General features: G+C 41.1%; 1 non-coding gene across 1 annotated transcript; it reads right to left on the reverse strand.

Moving 5' to 3' along the window:
- Nucleotides 1-11440: 11440 nt before the first annotated feature.
- trnag-ccc (transfer RNA glycine (anticodon CCC)) lies at nucleotides 11441-11511 on the reverse strand. Its single transcript has one exon. It is a non-coding gene; the product is annotated as a tRNA-Gly (tRNA).
- Nucleotides 11512-13422: the final 1911 nt, after the last annotated feature.

Here is a 13422-nt window from a genome sequence, read left to right on the forward strand (position 1 = left end):
ACCTAGATTCTGTAATGAGATTACGCCGCCGCTACCTTGCAACAGGAGGTCAAACCACGTCGAGAAATATTCGAATGATAATTTTAATTCAGATTTAAGCATGTATATGCATTATATAGTGCTGACAGACTTTCATTTACTATAGCCCTCTCGTACAACTAAAACATGTAAATCGTTTCGAATGCAGTTATGTGCCTGGACCTACACAGTAAAATGCCCAATGCAAATTCAACTCTTAACAGATAACATTTGGTCCCACATTCCAGAGTGGTACCAAAGGTTATCTGTTAAGAGTCGAAATTAGCACTGTTCGAGTTAAATTAACACAGGACATAGCCTACCAGTTTAGTTAAGCATTACTACACGACAAATCAGGGTTGATTTTTTTTACTATTTTGTTGAGTTGATGGATTGTGAATTCACATATCCAGAAACAACGCATTTGCAACCTCAAGCTCTGGAGCTCATCTCGCACTAGCGCATCAACTCGGAATTTTCTAAACAGTTTGCCTGTGTAACGAATCCTTCCTCGTTGAGTGTTGCACTCATTCCCAGTTTCCCTTGATGGGCGCTGTCCGGCAGTAGAGGTGCTGAAATCTGCGAGGCACATTCGTGTTTTTGTGAGGGCAGACAAGTGACAAAAATGGTGGAACAAAAATGATTAATGTCCCAGACTCATACCCACGTCATACGGTATGTAGCTACCTAAATTACACTCAAAGCAATTATTCAGCATAAAATATTGCATAAGGAATGTAATCAGTTTTAAGCATACTGGCCATTGAAGTAACACCCAAATTGTGAAGAGCGTTACAACGTTTGAGTTTGAGCTGTTGCTTTTTGTAAGAGATGTTCGTAGGCTAAAATCTGAACAGGAGAGCCATTGTACCCTTTAACAAAGTTCTTGATTAAGTAGTTTCATTAAAAAGTCCAGATAATACACAGGCTGTGCAGGTTGCCCTTAACCTGGATTAAATTGGGCACTGAACCGACTAGCTTCTGGTGTCTGGCTGTTACAGTGTGCATTACGTGCAGCCCAGCAGCTTGTACAGTCTGTTTGTTGTGTATTTAAGCAGGGCTGGGCTTGACTGATTGATATTTAAGTGGGGAACTTCCTGGAAATGGCCTGGTTTCATTGAATAAGCGAATTTTTTCCCTCATGATGATGGTGATGATAATGATTTTGATGATGATGATGATGATTATTATTATTGGTATGATGATGATGATGATGATCACGATGATGATGATGATGATTATTATTATTGTTATTATTATTATTATTATTATTATTATATACTCTCCTAAATCAAGAAAAACAAGATTATGGGAAGAATCACAGTGAAGTGTCAGCCAGCCTTGCTTTGGCTCCTTTCCCGAACCAGTGCACAACCAACGGGTGACGATGAGGAAGACTGACATCCCGCTCTCATCCTGTGCCTGGAAGGAAGGAAATCCAGGACTGCAAAGCACTGCCGCATCTGTTTTCCCTTATTCTTTTCCAACATATCCCCTTCTTCAGTCACAGAAACGAGGACTCAAATCAGCTCATGCCATGAGCTCCAGGCATTATTCGGGGCTGCTCCTACTTTCACAGAAGTCACAGAGGACATAAAAAGGACAGAAGTCATATGAATTTGCTTTATTAGGGTACGGCATATGTCCTGGACTTTTCTAAGACAAACTGCACTAAATGCATTTTCACTGGTAGTCACAATCCTGCGGCACATCAATGAGATGAAAGGGAGAAAGCAACACATCTGTGACATCATAGCTGGTGCCATACAAACCTACAAGCTCCTCCCTGCCAGGAAAAATGTGTTGCTAATTTCTTTGGTCTCTTTCGGGTTATTACCAAGTTTAACCTCTGAGGCTAAGCTCATGCCTCTGGTGTTAAAAGGGTTTTCTTCAGTGCTAATCATCCATTTTATGTCATATGTGAAACAATAGCACTTCTGTGCCCCACTGCACTGCCTGAACACTGTCAGCATTCATTCAGGCCCAGCGGCTTAGGTTTATTGTATCTCTCCAAATGAGATGTGTAACACTTCGCCGTGTCACCATTTGTCATGGAGTCAACGGATTTTCTGGACCTGATTTCCTTTGACACCCGCAAGATACATAACATTATGGTGGCTCTTTGAGAACTTTATGCAGCTCTTTATAACGTAGCTTGTCCAATAGGGTCAACTACTGAGACAACAACTGTGCAGTTTTTAAGTATTTGTACCGTGACATGATTTTTGTTGCTTTGACTCTGTACTCCAGCACATTGTATTTGAAATGAAACAATGAATATGAGGGTAAAGTGCAGACTTTCAGTTTTAATATGCATATATTTACATCCATATCAGGTGACCCACATAGGAACCCTGATGGAAATTCCTGCCTGATTTTAAGCTGGTCCAGCTGGTTTTAAGCTGGTTTGGAGATGTGTGTTCTTGCATCATTAGTTGATGGACATGAAAGCCATAAAAAGGTCTAGAGTTGATTCTGGTTGTGGCATTTGCATTTGGAGTCTGTTGCTGTTGTTTCTCAATGTGAGGACCAAAGTGTCAATGCCAGTAAAGCAGGCCTTCATGGGGTGGAAAAATCAGAATAAATCTATCAGAGACATTAGCAAAACATTGGGTGTGTGAAAATCAGCTTAGATACATTGCTAAGAAGCAAGAACGCGCTGGGGAGCTTAGCAATAGCAAACAACCTAATAGACCACGGTAGACCACTGTAGTAGATGACTGAAGAATACTTTCAATTGTGAATAAAAACCCTTTTTCAACTGTCCAACAGATTATGAACACTCTCCAGCATGTAGGCATAGATGTGTCAAACCTCAGAGGGCTTCTGCAAAATGCAATATATTGGTTAGCCTGAAGATTAAAATGGCCAGGGTCTGCCAAAAAGTACATTTAAAAAAACAGTAGAGTTCTGGAACAAACTGTTACAGACAGAGGAGATGAGTATTAAACCTGTACCAAAGTGATGAAAAGGGAAACGTGTGGAGAAAAGTTTTTTACTGTTCATGATCAAAAGCATACCTCATCCTTGAAAAATGTTGTAGGTAGTGTTATGGCTTGGGCACGTATGGCTGACGCTGGAACTGGATCACTTGTCTATATTGATGATGCGACTGCTGATGATAGCAGCAGGATGGATTCCAAAGTGTACAGAAATATCTTATCTGCTCATATCCACCCAAATGGCTCAAAAGTCATTGGGCAATGTTTCACCTTGCAGCAGGGCAATGATCCCAGACTGCTAAAGCAACCAATGTCAAAAATAGGGACAAAAAGTGGAACGTCCTTGACTGGCCAAGTCAATCACCTAACCGGAATCCAACTGACATGCAAAACAACAAAAAACTTGTGTCACTGTCCAAATACTTAGTGACTGCACTGTATGTGTGCTCCAGAAGGATCACTGAATCCTTACATTGTTCCAATAAATGAATACTTACAGCAACAAAAAACGGGTATATGGACGCTCTTTTGTCTCCAGTTTCATGGGAAATGTTAAATCCCAATTTCTATCCTGTCTTTAAATGCCAATCGGAACATTCATAGTCTTTTGGATCAGTGCAACATGTTTCATTTGTTGTTATGAGGGCAACAGAAAGTATGAGAATTGGAACACAAGTCCCTGTGATTTGAATGCAAGATGGCTCTCTAAAATATCACATGTCTATCAAACACCTCATCACCACATGATCATACACGATAAAATACAGTCACAAAAAATTAATTCCATCGAGCTAGCCGTGTCCCCAGCAGCTCTTGCCAATAGCAAATCAGTGGAGGGAAACTGAGGACAATGCCCCGCCCCCCTCCCTGTTCTGCAGAAGTCATTAATTAAATATGACCTCCAAGCTCAAAATACCCAGCCGAAAAGCCGTGGAACTCTAGTCCACAGCGAGGCCCAAGAAAAGCTGCACATGGGAGGAAACTGCAGGATTACTCAATCACACTGCGGTGCTGATGCAGCCATTTCACCCCCGTCCTTTAAAATGTGCCCTGCCTTTGCAGTCAGACGCTAAGCCTCTGCATTATTATCATTATCGTTGTTGTTGTTGTTGTTGTTGTTATTATTATTTATTATTATTATTATTTATTATTATTATATTATTATTATTATTATTAATAGTGTTGTTGTTGTTAGTAGTAGTAGTAGTAGTAGTAGTGGCAGTAGTGGTAGTAATAGTGACAGCATTTATTATTGATGAATAATTATTGATTGACTATTGGCTAATTTCATATTTCAATTTTTTCCATCTGCCAGCAGGATGGATTATAGGTTACTGGTCCTCAGTATCAGTTGTCTCCTCAACAAAGATGCATACGGTATTTGCCCCGGCTAAAAACCTCATAAACAACTGATAAATGCATTATGTGCCAAACTGAATTCAAACTGAATTCATTGAAAAAAATAATGTTCTCTACCTTCCCTCTCTATGCTTCACCCCAGGGACTATGGCATGTAATCCAGGTAAGAGAGGACATGTTGAAGTTGCCGTGCCTACTGGTACCTCCGCCCTTAAGCTGGAATCTCATACATACACACCCCAGTGCACGGTCACAACATGGACTGTTTAATTCAGAACCTTTCCAAATGACTGTATCAAAGAGTTAGCTCGCATTTAATGCTTTAACATTTTAGCGATGCTGCATATACACACCCTCCCAGGAAAGTTGTTAGCCAGGTTTGGCCCATATTACTCATCAGGATGCACTCACATTTTTTTGCATTGTAAGTAACTCTGGATAAAAACATCAGCTAAATGAAGGTAATGCAATGTAATTTGCCCACATGTCACTGATTCAGCAACCACATAAATCAAAGAACCTTGTAAAACCTCTCTCACTTTAGTAATGCACAGATAGCATGCTACGCAAAATCTCCCATCGTAACTTAAAGCCAGACACTGGGGCATGGAAACTGGGGAATGTCTTGCATAGAATCCAAACGTCTTGCAGTCAGACAGAAGCAATTCATTGCCTGAGTAACAGATTTATTATTTCCCCTCCTGTTGTTTTCACTGAGCATTGATTAGCCTCTGGAAATCAGCAGACTACTTCCTGCTTTGGCATACACCGGGGAATGTGTGGACACCTAATACTGTCGGAAAAGGCTACTCTCTCCATCGCTAATAAATAAATATAAGTGTATGATTAATTGCACTCATAAATAAAAATGCAGATGTAGTCTGACACGCGCCAATAAGAGGGCTGTGGGTCTAAAATGAGTTGCCACGGCAAGGCTAATGCAGTTGTAAGAAGCGATTAATCGATATCAGAACTTCTTTAATGGCATGCCACGGTATTGGCTCCCTGGCGTCTGTCTTTTCAAAGTGTCAATTATTGATGTGGAAGCCGATATGGTCGTGTCATGGAGAGAGCTCCAAACCTGAAATGGAGAAAGGACTCCTCACTTTCAGCTTCTGGGTGATGGAATGGTACTGGGCAGATAAAGGAAGATTTAAACAAACTAATATGTGATCAATGCACTGATTCTGTATTGATGATTCTATGAGGCTAGTAGAGGTGATGGGTTACTTTCTCTTGCTCTGTGGTTCTGGACTTTCTCTTACTCTGTGGTTCTGGAGCTGTTGCTGTGGCAGTGTTTTGTGAGATTTAAAAACTTCAATGTCCAGTGCAGTAGTAAGACCTTCTTTATCCAGTGACTTCCATTTTGCTGAGATAAGTTACACATATTCAGGTTACAGAACAAAAACTTTTTTTTTCTGTTTGTCTGTGTTTGTGTTTCTTTGCAGTAGCCTGATCCAGACACCTGATACCTCGCCCATATAAACCAATCTATTGTGATATGTATTGACTTTACCATTCATTAAAGTTGCAACTCAGACATTTTATAAAGCATACTCAACAGACTGAAATATGAGGTGTGTGCCATAAGAACTATGCCCCTTGCTGCCCATTTTGCCCATACATCATGTTATGTCATATTTATATTGATTGCTCATGCTCACACTGGTGTCAGTGGTCAGCAGCAACGACTGGTCTGACTTCTGCTCTGACGTCTGAGGTGGTGACGCATAGAACAGTGTTTGCAGGGAACTGGCTCTGGTATGTGTCCATGTGAGGCTGAGCAGGAGCAGGCAGGGCCAAAACCGCCATTAGTGAGTCAGGCTTGTCTTACAGGAAAAGCCTGATGTCAAAATTTGAGAAGGGAGCAGAAGGCTTGGCAGGCCTGAAAATGCGTGGGATGGAGATGAGGCACAGCAATGAGAGATCAGGGACAGGAAGAGAGCTGACGCTCACAGGGAGGAAATGCAACCAAAATCATGACGGGAGAGTGAAAAAGACAGAAAATGGGTATGGAAACTAATAAATCAGATTTTAAATCACAATACCTCCATTTCAAATACAAATAAAAAAGAGGCAATTGTGTATTTAACCATTTTTAGATGAATGTCGGAATAAAGCATTAACTAATTTGATGTTTTATTAACAAGGAACATTTCTATCTATTGCTTTTATTCATTGCCTCTTTGAATGTAGGAGACCCCTCACTGAATCACGGCTGAGATGCCATTGGTCCTGTGACCCGCTTCGCTATGATTTCGGTGTCCTTGTGAGGACAAACACAGCGGGGCTGGGCGTCTAAGCCGTCCCCCCATTCACGAGCGGGAGAAAGCCGCTCAGCGCCCAGGACGCCCTCGATCGGTCTCCACAGTAATAAATAAGGCCACTAAACGCCACCGCTACAAACCAAAAAACAAAGGACAAAGAGGGCGAACAGACTCCCGCGGCAGAGCAGAGACAAGGTGTCTGGGACACGGTTTTCATTTCAGTAAGACTGCAGGGCTTAAAGTTAAAGATTACCTTTGAAATCTGCACCCCCACCCCGTGCCCCCCCCCCCACTCAAAAAATAAAAAACCTGCTGCCACGCCACGATGAGAAGAGGATTCTCTTTGATGACAGAGAAGGATCCCATTGTTCCCTAATCCACTCAGCAGCCCCCCTTTTAACACGTTTCAAGCCCAACTGCACGTCAAAGAAACCCTGTCGGGGCGACTCAATGGTCGGATTCTTCCTTCTGGGTTTTAAGGCTGCTTTAACTGCCCACACCTCATTTAAAACTAGATAGTAAACACGCAAGAATGAATAATGCAGGAAGGTCAGTGTGTTTGTGTTCATGAATGCGTGCATGCCACGTTTGTCAGCATCTGGGCGTACACATGTATGTTTTTGCCTGTATACGTCTGTGCAGCAGTGTGCATGTATTCATGTGGTTCAGAGAAGCTGTACACATTGTTCCTTTTTCTTGTCTTCGCTGTTTGAACATTCAATAAACAGCGGTCCCTTATCAAGCAGCTTGACAGGGGTATGACTCACAGCCTCCGCACACCCCCCCCCCCCACCCAACTCCCCCAACCCCCAGCCATCCAGCCCTCATTATCACCAAAAAGGATTCCTTTCGCTAATGGAATCTCTGACTCAATCTTCTTAAGTGGGCCGTGCTCGGTGCTGCAGAGCCACATGCCAGGAGCCTCTGTGAAAACTAATGAAAACAGAGACACGCAGAGCCAGAAATGCAGACCACGGCTCTGGGAACGCCTTCTGAGAGACCATCAGACAGGCCACGCTTACGTCCGAAACGCAGGACTGGACAAAAGGCCCTCGCGCAGAACTGCAAATGCTGCAAGGGACCATTAGGTCCTGTCGCTGGCTTTGAAAAGGGGCCGCTTTGATAAGAGCTGCGCGCAAACAAATCGAAACGGCTTGAGACGTCTCCCTGTAATTACCGGATTGGACACAGATATTACCATAGAGATGAAAGTGCCTCTGTGTCCCCTGCAAAGCGCCTGCTCTCAGATTCCCCTGTGTCTCGCAGAGATGACCTCACATCCTGAGGGACAGCCTTGAGAGTCACACTCCACTCTGAGCTGTGGACTCTGTCGTTCAGAGATTACCACAAACGCAGGAACATGCGAGCATGTGAGCTTGATCCACCTCCCTTCTTCGCCCACCCACTTCTGTTTTTAATCTGCTATTTCCCTGACTCATTAAAGGAAGGTCAGAACTCAAGGAAAAGCGTGGATGTACCACCACAGATTCTACAGACCAACCAGATATTCAGCTCTATATTGTCGCCATTGAAGGTTCTGTCTCGCACAGGTTCTGTGGTCCTGTAATTTGCCATCTCTGTAATTTGAGGGCAGGGGGTTAAGACAGGTGAGTCAGCAGGGCCCTGAGAGTACCCAGAGGAAGGCAGGGGAGAGAAGCAGCTGATCCAGTAATGGTTCAAGCCCTGCCCCTTGTCTTAAGCATTTGGCCCAGGGACACTATTATACCCACTCGCAGCAAGCGTGCAAATGCCCTGAACTCTCCAGGGACAGCTGAGTGTTCTCAGGATGTAATCAGCAAGTCTGGGGTCATGGCCAAAGAGGTATTAGTGTCACTCTCTCTTTCCTTTCTTTGCAGAGGAAACCCCACCATACGTAGGCAAACACAGAAATGTTCTCTCTCTCACACACACACACACACATGCATGCACAGACACACACATACACACTGAACTTCACACTCTGTGGTGGGTGGCTATTCTGATACCAGTGCTGAGCTCATCCCTCTCTTTCTTCATCTGTATTTAGGACTGACCAGCAGCAATAGGGCTACCTCATGCTCATGGCAACATCAATCCCATTGCACCATTCCAAGAACTGAACAATGCTATTTTCACAATCTCTCTCTCTCTCACTCTCCCTCTCTTGTTCTCTCTCTCTCTCCCTCCCCCCCTCTCTCTCTCTCTCTCTCTCTCTCTGCATTTGCTGCATATCAGAGAGGGATATGTGGAGGGGAAACTTCAGTGCCCTGTGGGAAGGAAAGCTCATTGATCGTTTGCGCTGACTGACAGACCTGCAGCCAGAGAATCTTGCCGTTGTCTGCCCACTCCGTGACCTTGCAGCAGATATCCCCCTCTCCCCACTCGCTAAGCTAGAACTCAGCAGCAAACTCACACTGGCAATACAGGAAATTAACTACAGCAATTGGGAAAGAGAGAGAGCTAGAGAGAGAGCCGTACAGTGCCCTACAAAAATTATTCACATGCTTGATAAAGATGAGCTTTTTGATCAAGCACAACATCTGAAGAACAATGTTTAAAGGGGCATCATACCTACAAAGAAATATTGTAATGGTTCTTTGGGCGTTATGAGGTTGTTTCAAATCAACTGGTCCAGGAGCCTTGTTAAGGTCAAAGGTATCATAAACTATGTAAACACAAAACATTTTATGAATGATTATTTTGTTTATTTTAAGAAAAAAGTTATCAAACACCCAGATCAGCCAAGTGAAAAGGTAATTGCCCCATTAGTTACTTAATCAACCAAATAACCAAATTTAATTGAGAGTGAGATTCACCTGATTGAACACAGCCAGGTTTGATTGCAGCCAGCCTTGTTGAATATAAACCTCATTCATAAAAGATGAGAAAAAGTAGTTCAAATATATCAGTCTAGAAAAGCTATTTCTAAGGCTCTGGTAGTCCATCAGTCCACAGGGATAGCCATTATATCCATATGGAGAACACTTGGAAAAGTGCTGAATCTTCCAAGGAGTGGTCGACCTGCCAAAATGTCTCCATGGGCACAACAGCAACAACTCATTCAGGAAGTCACAAAAGACTTCCAAAGAACTGCAGGTTTCTCTAACCTCAGCTTTGGTTAGCGTTCATGACTGCAGAATGAGAAAGAGACTGGGCAAAAATGAGATTCATGGGAGAGTAGCAAGGAGGAAACCACTGTTAGCCAAAAGAAATATCATTACTCGTATGACATTTGCAAAAAAAATCTTCTGGATGATCCCCAAGCCTTTTAGGATAATGTTTTGGAGTGGCCTAGTCAAAGTCCTGACTTGAACCAAATAGAGATGTTGTGGAAGGACCTGAAATGAGCAGTTCATGCTCAAAAAACCTACCAATTTTTCTGAATTAAAGCAGTTAATTAACTACAAAAAAGAGTGAGCTAAAATTACTTCACAGGGATGTGAAAGACTGATATCAAATTATAGAAAGTGTTTGTAGTTATTGCTACTAAATGTGGTGCAACCAGTAATTAAGTTTAAAATGGCAATTATTTTTACACAAGGGTGATATGGGTGTTTGATAACATTTTCATTAAATAAATGAAATAATATTTTTTTTAATGTGTTTTATGTTGACTCAGGTTCCCTTAGTCTAATAATACATTGTATCTAAGGATCTGGAACCATTTAGTGTGACAAATATGCAATAATAGAGGAAATCAGGAAGGTGGCAAATACTTTTTCAAGGCACTGTATATCCAGATTATGATATGTTTATGATTATGTTAATTTGTCCAATTACTTTTGGCCCTCTAAATTAAAAGGGCTTTAATTCCTATATGCATTACTAGATGTGGACGTAAATACCCTTAAATTAAAGCTGACAGCGCGCTTTGTTTTCACCTGATATCCATTGTTTTGTTTCAAATCCAATGTGCTGGAATACGAAGCCAAACAACAAATATTGCGTCAATGTCCAAATACTTATGGACACTGTATAGCTTTCATGCAGCAAGACAATGATCCAAAAAATATATGCGTGTGCGTGTGCGTGTGTGTGTGTGTTGAAATGTAGGATACTCTTACGGCCGAAGAAAATCCTTTGACATTGCCGGTTTTACAAAAGAGTCGTGGCCGCCATCTCGTGGAGAGACGGAAACATCTCACATGGTGCTTAGCTTTCGATTTGTTAAATATAGAAGTCGCCCTCTTGAGGGGATATCCAAAAGCGAAACATCGAATTTGGAATGACAAGAACGGGCTGATAGGCGAAGACGATTGTAGGTCGCTCATCAGTGGATGTCGAGTGGTAGGGAATTAAAGCGACCCAGTGAAACTGGCAGGAATTCTTTAAAGTAAACCAGTGGAACTGGTAAAATTATTAGGTGATCAGATTGATGATTCGCCAGCTGTGTTTGTGAAGAAAATGAACGCCAAAGGCATATGATTGAATCCCGGACGAAGCCCTCGTATCCTTTTCTAACTTCAATCTACAAATGTGTGTAGCAATGTTTATATTCTAAACATTAAACACATCAGTACACAAATTGTAAATTAAATAACATGTTTCGATGGTTTGCAATTCTACACGGAACCAGTCGTAACGTTTTTTTTTTTTTTTAGAAAGAAATGGGAGAACCTTTTGTTTAAATACATGTATTTTCTATTTGCGACTTGTGTCCTTGCTTTTTTATATTGTGTTCATTCGGGGAGAGCCCGTTACAGAAATGAGCCTTATAAAAATGATCACATCCCCTGAGTTTCCTAAAAGGCGTAAAAAATGGATTTCCCATGTTCATCAATTGACATGACACGACACGTGAAAGCGTGAACAAGAACAAGTAAGAAAAACAATCAAATTAATAGCTCTTTGAGACAGAGTGGGAAACAAAACGAGTGCGCCGCCCGGGAATCGAACCCGGGTCGCAAGAATGGGAATCTTGCATGATACCACTACACCAGCGGCGCGTTGTGAACTTCTACAATTTCTGTGTTATCTGTGGTTGATGGTGATATTTAAATAAATATATTAAATGTATAAGATATGTGAGGGTTTTAATGGATTACACGAAATTTGAGGGTTTTAATGGATTTGACTGTTCATGCTCTTTCACCCCCAGATCAGATAGACCAATAGCATCTTGACTTGTTTAAGATGGCATTCTTAGTTAATTCAGGTAAACTATAAATTAGTCAAACAGTGAACTTGTCAATAGCTGGCTTCAGTTTTTTCTTTCCTATAAACCCTTTAATTTCAATAGGCTACAAAGTTCATGCTAACGTGTATTCTATCAACATTGGTCCTTATCTTTTATTTACAAGTAAATGCAAAAGTGTTGTTTGTTTTCATCACATATTTGCTTGTTAAATTTTGCTTATGATTTTAATCATATATATGAATAAATGTTTAACAACATGAAATAAAATTTGTGGTTTGTGACTCGCATCATTGATAATCAGAGCCTGGTATCCCAAAAGCCCTATCACAAAGATTACTCATGAATGGGGACTTTGGCTCCATGATTATCTAGTGACACAATGGTTATGGATAGGCCCTGACTCAATATTATTTATCTTATAGGTCATATAGAATTGCTTCATTTCAGTTAAAAAATTTGTGCTGGTAGACCATTGTAAATCCAAGCTTTACAAAGCTTAGCGTGTCATAAGGGTAGTTAGTGATGTACTCTAGACCTATAATGGTGTTTTCATTATGTCTCTCCCACTTGACCAGGGTCAGGGCGGACACATTTGCACAAAAAGCTACATGTAAGTCATCCTGAAGAATTTACATAAAAGTAACTTCAAAACACAATGCTTTTCAAGAAATGCATTTCTGTGTTTTCATAATACGAAACACTATTTTATTTGATACACTTTTGGAACTGCTAGTTAGGAATTATTTTTAGACATTTACTTATGGTGTATTTAATTTTTTTATTATTATTTTATTTAGGAAAAAAAAACACTTTGATGTATTATTGTCTATATGCGCGACCGAGGTAGGCCTCAAAAAATCGATCAGATTTGACCAATGAAAATCAGTGAAGATTATGTGACTCTCATAGGATCCTCAAAAGGCTATAACGATTTATATAAGCCTTGAATGCAAACCAGCAATTTGAATCGTCTTAATGTATTCCAATATATTATTTTGGTGTGTCTAATGCCTGCTGTAATACCTTTAAAAAAAATTTTTTTACAAGGAATTGAAACTAAAGAACGCAAGTAGTGGCCTAAAAAGTGGCCTTTTTGGTCACAGTCACATGAAATCTGTTTAAAGCGAAACCTATCATGACGGGGCACCTTGAGTCGTGTTCATTCTGTCCAGCTATACACTTATATAACACCACATTTCACTTTTTAAGGTTTCTTGAGCAAAATCTGCTTTTGAAAAAAACTATTTTAATTGTTTATTAAAACTTTATAGGATCATCCTGGGTTGTTATACCTATAGCCTAAAAAACTATATGTTCAATAGTTATTTTCCTGACTTCTCTGGAGGATATCTACTTTGCAACCTTTGTTTTTTCGGCTAATCTCACTGATTTCATGTCTGCTCCAAATCAGCATATTGGTCTGCATTGCCAGTATCCATTGATTCTATTGTATTGTGATGCACAGCTGGCTGAAAGACAGATTTTCATACTAGATTTTTCTTAAATACATTTCGCGTTGAAGCACAATTCTTTACCCCCAGAAAGCCAACAATGTATTGTAATCTCAAAATAATTTTAAGACCACAACGCGGACTCGATTGTGACCGCGAGTAACCTCGTCCATCCACTCTGTGACATCACTGACCAGCCCCCAGCACGCGCCACCTCGAGCAGTCCAATCACAGACGAAAAAGCCGCCCCTTTCTTGGTGATGTTTCTC

This window comes from Anguilla rostrata, chromosome 6, assembly GCF_018555375.3.
Source record: "Anguilla rostrata isolate EN2019 chromosome 6, ASM1855537v3, whole genome shotgun sequence".
NCBI lineage: Eukaryota > Metazoa > Chordata > Actinopteri > Anguilliformes > Anguillidae > Anguilla > Anguilla rostrata.